The following is a 7,363-nucleotide window of genomic DNA, read 5'->3' as shown; positions in this document are numbered from 1 at the left end:
CGCCATGTTGGACAGCGGGGAGGGCCGGGTCCCGCCGCGCCCCCTGGGGGCCGTTGGCGGGATTTTGAGCCCGGCCGCCATTTTATTCTTTCTCTGCTCGCGTCGAAATAAACCTAAAAAAATCCACTGAAATGAGCCCTGCGAGTGCAAATCTGAGAGGAAGCCGGCTGTTCCTGAGCACTGCCAGCCTCAGCTGGCTCTCCAGCCTATCATAGAATGGGTCAGGTTGGAAGGGATCCCAGTGGGTCATCTGCTCCAAGCTCCCTGCTCAAGCATGGTCATCCCAGAGCACATGGCACAGGATTGTGTCCAGATGTTCTGGAATATTTCCAGTGAGGGGCACTCCACAACCGCTCTGGACAACATGTTCCATGTGTGGTCATCAGCACAATAAAGAAGTTCTTCCTCGTGTTCAGGTGGAATTTCCTGTGCATCAGTTTCTGCCCATTGCCTCTTGTCGTGTTGCTCGGCACTGCTAAGAAGAACCTGGCTCCATCCCCTTGAAACCCCCACCTGAGATATTTATACACATTGATGAGGTGTGCTCTCAGTTGTCTCTTGGGCTATTCTTTCTCCAGCCCAATGATTTGGCTGCACTGCTGCCCCTCACTGCGTGGGGCTTGTGGCTCTGGCTGTGCCTGGAGGAGTTCTCCATCTAAGCAGATGAGATGGGCAAATTATCGGCTGTCCCCACTCCTTCGTTCCTCCAGCAATGAGGGGTGATAGGAGAGCCACACAGGTTTTCCAGGAGTAGTCTGAGGATCAGCTTGTCCTTGGTGCTGGCCGTCAGCTCCTCTGCCAGGCTCTCCTCATCTCCACTGCACAGCTGGGATAAAGCAGGATTTTTTCCCTAAAATGTCTCCTAAAGGCTTTTTCACTTTAGTCTGCCCCACGGGTCCAAAAAATGTGGCAAGAGGCAGTTTTGGAAGCGGTCCTGCTGTGTGGCAGTTCCTGCCCTTTCCCAGCCCTTTACTGCCAGGAGGAGCCCAGATCTTGCATAAGCAGAGGCAGCTCTGCATTAAAACCTTTTTTTTTTTTTTTTTTTCCCCACAGGCAGGGGGACACATGGAGACTGTGGCCTTGTGTGCCTGAACAATGATCCAGGTCCATTTTTATGCCTTCTACTGCAGGAGAAGACACCTTCCTTGTCCCCATTGTGTGATCCCAGGCACTCGTATGCTCTCTGGCATGGCCTGACCCATGAGGTGCAAGCAATGACTCCAGGGTCCAGTTTTCTTTTTCTGGAACAACATAGCAGGCTGACTGTATTTTCTGAAGATCAGACTTCTCTGCTTTCCTGCCAATGCCTAGAGCTGAAAGTGGAACTGATGTTTTGAAACCTCCTTAAGACTAATTTCCCTCATTTCTTTAGTTTTATAAATAGAGGCTTTTGGCTTTAAGAATTTGATGACTCCTTTCCAGTGAAAACTCCTGAAAATGAAAGGCCCCATAGAATTCAACATTTTGGCAAGAATCACTCATTTCGTAGGAAGAATCTCGCTTTCATCTGCTAGCTAGTTCTGCCATTTAAGGGCTGTGCTCCTCCGATGGCGCTCTGGCACTTCTACAGCTATATGTGGAGTCTCTTTGGTGCTTGCTTGTGTTATCCTCAGAGCTGAGTAAAGGTCAGGCCAGGAAGCCTTTGATTGTAAATCTCCCCAGGCCATCTTGGTGCCCTTCCTGAATGCAGTGAATGGGGAGCAAAGCAAGGTTTCTCTTGTGCAGGCTGCAGGAGCTGACTGCTACAGGTGTGGCAGAAGCATGATTGTTCCCCGTTTACAAGGTGAGGATATTAATCATTAAATTGTACTAATCATAAATATGCATACCCACTGGCCAAATGGCCAAAAAAAAAAAAAAAAAAAAGAAGTTTCTTTGCCTTGACCAAAGAGAGTCCCTTTTCTGTGGGTTCATTATCACTGGGGCAGATCACAACTTGACAGTCTGTACAGACTTTCTTTAGGTGTCTCACAAACATTGCACAATTTTATTTATTTTTCAGTCTGTTTTCCTAGCCATTTGAGATTGACTTCCTCAAGAACTATCTTTACCTTGAAGTATAGAGCTTGCCAAAAACAAAGGGAAGTAAAATTACGAAAGGAAGTTTACAGTATAATTAGGTTTTTCTTTCTGGCAGAATCAAACTGAAAGTTTTAATCTGTTTTCATTATTTATTCCTTTTCTTAATCAGAGGTGCTTTAATGGATGGTTTTCTGTTGGGTAGATTGGTCTTATAGTGCAGTCTTGAGTAAACTGGGGTTTTTAAAAATAATTTACATTTTTAAAATGTAAAAGCTCTCCCTTGACTGACCTGCACAGAAGCTACTCTGCTGCAGTACTCAGAATCTACCTCTGTCTGATACTGGTGGGGATTGCTACAGTCCTCTAGTATAGAATTTGTCTTTATCTTAAAAGATATGATGGATTTAACTTTTAGTTCTGTAGTTTCTCAGTCATGTTCCTGCTGTTGGTACACAGGGCTGGCAGTCACTTAGCTGGATGCTTGCCTTGACCAGGAGAGAGAGGCTTGCTGGAAAAGATTCACTTCCACTTTGCTGAAAGTCAGTGAGGCTGGACTAAGTCATGTAGCATTTGCCCACAAAATGAAACCTGGGGTTTTGGGGGCAAAACACAGTGTTGTATAACTGAATGTTGTGAAATGGTGACAAGTTTGTTTGCTTACCTGCAGCCTTAGGTTGGTCAGGTTTACTTCCTAGAAAAGATCATCTGAGGATGGGGATTTTGAAGACACAGAATTTGAAAAGAAGTGGTGACTCAGACCATAACACGTCAACAGTTTCAAGAAGCTTGTGGGAGCACTGTAGTTCAGTAAAATTAACTTCCTGCCAGTGCAGTTACTGCCACTGTTTGTCCATTACCACGTATGAAACCTGAGGAGACAGTGTCAAAAGTTCAGGTGGTCATGGGTTCAACAGGGAATAACCAGGGTTGTGGGAAAGGAAAGAAGGGAGAGGAAGGTACAGCAGGCCCCCAGAATTAAACCAAATGTACTAATTTGATGAGTAAGGGAGGGAGAGTTTCCTCTGGTTCAGCTGCATCAAAATTCTCAAGTGCCTGCTGGTGCCATATGGCCTATATGGAGACGTAAAATCATCTCCAGCATAGTCTATTCCTTTCCTCACTCATTGCTTTGCCTTTGCAACTCAGAAAGCTGCTGCCTTCCTTCCTCTCCTGGCCTCACTGCTCATTCATATTCCTCTGAAATATTTCCTGTTACCTTTCTCCTACCATTTTCAGGTGTCTTGGTACACACACACCCACACACACAGAGTCCTTTTCCCTACCCTGCCCATACTGCTCTTAGCCCCTCATTGCCTGAGGTGGAACAAGGTGCTAGTACCCAGAAGTGCCACCAAAAATGGGGAATGTGGGGCTGGATAATGTACATCCAGTGAGTGGGAAGCATTCTTGCTTCCAGAGAGCTCCCTTCTTAGATCTGCTTGGCAAGGAAAGCTGCTTGTATTGCACACAGGGACCTGACTGATGGGATGTCTATCAATGCTGGAAAGAAAAATCCTCTGAGCCCTTTGCCATCCATGCAGTGCAGAAGCTTGGTCTATAACTCTTGAATGATTTTGTCTGTCTCTGCCATAGGACATACACCTCCATCAAACTTACATAAATGTTCTTTGTAAAAATTGTTATGATTAACTGATTGACCAAGTGTCATGTCCCTGTCTGTTCTGAGAAAATATGGGGGTTTTGAGAGTATTTCCTCTCTGAACTACTTCCTACCTGAAAGCAGCAATCCTGTTAAAATGTATTAAGACACAGTTGAACACACCTTCCTGTTCTACCTTGTCAGTGATTTATGGAGAGATGTGGAGTTTTGTGCTTTGAATCATTGAGTGACAAACGAAACAAGGAAACTGCTGTCCACTGAAGTGCTGGGTGAGTCAGACGGTAGCCTGCAGGATGGGCTGACCTGTTCTTTTATGTCTTCTGTGGAATATTTTGCATTGAGTTCTCCAGAAGTTTTCTGTCATTGCTCAGTATGCTTTTTTTTCCCCACCTCCTGCTTCTACCACAGTGTTTGATAGGTTAGGACAGGCTCTTGGGGTTACGTATGCAAGACATATATATACATGCACATAAACACACACACAGGGAGAGATAACAAATACACTACTTATGAGCAGCGGGCATCACTGCCAGTAGAACAATTATCTTTTGCTGTGAGACCACACCTGGAGAAGGTAGGACATTAAATACCAAGTGCTATGTAGAGGTATTTGGTGCTGGCATTTAGCAGTTATCTCTGGCTAGCACAGAATTAGGATTTTCTTTTTGAAGGGGTTTGAAGGGAGTGTAACTCTGTCACCATGGCATGGTGTTAAGATGAAGCTGTCCTCTGGGGTCAGATGGGGGTATTAGTTACACAATGCAGCAGCTGCTGCTGTGCTGTTCTCTGGAGGTGTTGAAGGGAAAGGCAAAAAGTTTGTATCAGCAAATGTGGGAAGGATGGGTGTGATGTAAAGCAGCTAGATGAGCCACAGCAGCTGCCCTGCATGTCACAGCTCCAACGCTTCTGCCTGCCAAGTGGTTGGCAACACAGGCTGGTGTTTTAGCTAACCCAGATTTTGTGCATCCTTGTTATCTCACTTTTGCTGTTTAGAGTTGGTTTGGCTGATAGTTGATCACTTAGTATTCTGCGGAGATCAAAAATTTCATCTGTCATTAGCAGGAGTTGTGAGCAGTCAGAATATCTAATGATTGGGATGCTTATGTATAGGATGTTGTGACCTTAAGTGCTAAAGCATAGATCTTGAATAAATGGGATTTTCATATTTCCACTGATTTCGATGTAGCTTGGACAATTCCCACAGCAAAGGATATGTATTTTTAAATCTCAGTCAGAATCTTTAAAAGTGAATCTTTGGTCAGAGAGCTATTACTTGAAGTTCTGAAAGCCATCCAGGCATTTTTGATACAGACTTTTTGTTAAGATCAGTGGGAGCAGGTTCACTGCTTGACCTTGAAAATCTCAGCACCAGAAGGTGTTCATCAACTTTTGGGCCAATAATGTAAGCACAGGAAATTCAGGGAAAGGTCATCCACCTGTCTCTATATTCATTCATTTTGTGAGAAAACATAGTTCAGTGCTTCTTTTCAGGATATTTCTATTTGCTTTAATAGCCCACAGGAAGAGCAGGAGTCGGCCTTGAGGGGTTTTTTTTGAAATACAGCATTGTGTTTAATCAAAGACTTGAGGTTGTACCTGCAAGTGCTGTTTTTATACTGTTTGTTTAGAGACTACAATAAAGATTACCAAAGCCTAATACACTCACACTATCATTTTGACTAATGACTACTAATTTCTGCAGCTAGTGTTCTGCTGTATTACATGAATGGTTGTAAAAGATGGCCCTGCATCGTTTGTTCTGCTCACCCTAAAGTTTATTATTTTTCATGCAAACATTTACTGCTCTGTTCCACACAATGAGGAGCAGCTCCTCAGCCCAGATTTGGATTGTCTTTGTTAAATCAGAGGAGCTGGGCTGAGCTCTGTCATCCCCAGGTTTAGCCCTCAAATTGCCCACTGTCCAAGTGTTGCCTGAGGTAAATCCTCTCCTAGAGTGAGTAAGAGGCTCTCAGAGAATTAATTCATGGTCCAGTTACTTTTACAGAAAGCGAAGGATTTTCCATAGATTCTTCAGCTTCTCATTTTAAGACTTAGGGATGAGGCATTTAAGAAAGCTCAGAGGAGATCATAGGATGCTAATGCAGTGGAAGGACTTAGATCAGATGGTAAACATGCTAACTAGGGGAATGTGGAAGGAATAGAGAATCAAATCCATTTAACCTACTAGTTCATGGCTTCTCTCTAAAGCTTTTAACCTCTGTTTGCTACACTTGGCTGCTTTCCCTTAGAAATTTTAATTGCTGGAAGAGACATGCACACACTCTGCTCCACCTGTGGTGGTGGACTGATTCAGTCTGGCTCAGTACCACTGGGGAGTGGAGTACAGGTGATTTCCAGGAATACCTTGGCTGGTCATATACATCTGTATCTGGTGCCTGCTCATGCACAGGACTGTGGCCAGACAGCAGGCAGAAGGTTAAACAGAAGGTGGAACACTTGCTGTCTGAGAAGTGACTGTTCATGACACATAGAATGCTTCATTGCATCTTTTGTTCAAAGATTTCCAGGTGATTTGGAAAAAAGTTTAAAACAACACACAGGCAGGTTCAGCTGGGAGGTTTTCAAAACATACAAAGTAGCATCATAGACTCAACACACACTGTTAGAGTCAGGGGTGCTGGCTGAATTTATTGAAAATAAGGCTACGTATTCAGGTGATTTCAACCTTCATTTTTGAAAGCATTGTTTTTTTCATATTATCTTTGGATTTCAAGACCTGTATATAAAGTTCAACTCTTTTGCAAATAAATGCCAGAGTCTAATGAGAACTGGTGAAAAGTTAAAATAATTTTATCAGACACTGTGAATTCTCTGCATGCCCAAAAACCAAGTCTCAAATATTTGTTCTTCAGTGTAGCTCAAAGTGTGGCAATTGCTCTCCACTTCTTTTCCTGGAGAGCAGCAAAATGAGAAATTCTTCTTCATACATGTTTTATCTGCCTATATAAAGTGCAGCTGGTCTCCAGGCTGTTTTCTTCCTTTGTTTTTCTCTTAAATCTATCTCTGTCTGTTGATCATGTTGTTGCAGCCGTGAAGGCCAATGGCTGTACAAAGGGAAGGTTTGGAGGGAGAGACAGCATTTTTCATCTGGAGAAAAAGTAAGCAAGTTGTTAGGCACTTAAATTCTTTTTCATCTCTGAAATGTCTACTCTAAGATAGAAAATTGAATTTCATTTCCAGGGTTATCTTTTGAAGATTTTCTCTTGGTTGCCCTTGAGGGTCAAGCTTTGTGGATCACTTGTAGAGTGGGTTTATAACAAATGAGGGCTCTGTGTGGTTGAACAGTACAATCTGTGGTTGTTTGTTTTCTCACAGGGACTGCTGGTGGCCTTCAGCTTCGATGGGAGTAACAATCAACTGGTGCCTGACTGAGACCAGTGTCCTCGGGTGCCTGGGGCAGGGATTTTGAGTCTCAAAGAGCCTCCTCTGTGGGGGAGCCTTCCAAATGCTGTATCATGGCACATGAACCAATTTTTAAACTTTGCATCCTGGTTAATTTTTTCAGTCCACACTGTACTAACTGATTGTGATCACTGTGTTAGCACTGATGGAAGTGATTTGCCTGCTGAGATTTAGTCGTGATTTCTCCCAGCAAGGGGTGGTGCAAATGTTTAACATAGCTGCTAATATTAAAAAAGAGCTAGGACATCACTCTTTGGTGTTTTTAGTGGGGGGATGAGAAACATCTGTCTTGAATGT

Source organism: Corvus brachyrhynchos, unplaced genomic scaffold (assembly GCF_000691975.1).
Source record: "Corvus brachyrhynchos isolate BGI_N302 unplaced genomic scaffold, ASM69197v1 scaffold101, whole genome shotgun sequence".
Taxonomy (NCBI): Eukaryota; Metazoa; Chordata; class Aves; order Passeriformes; family Corvidae; genus Corvus; species Corvus brachyrhynchos.
Note: the sequence above shows the minus strand (reverse complement) of the source record.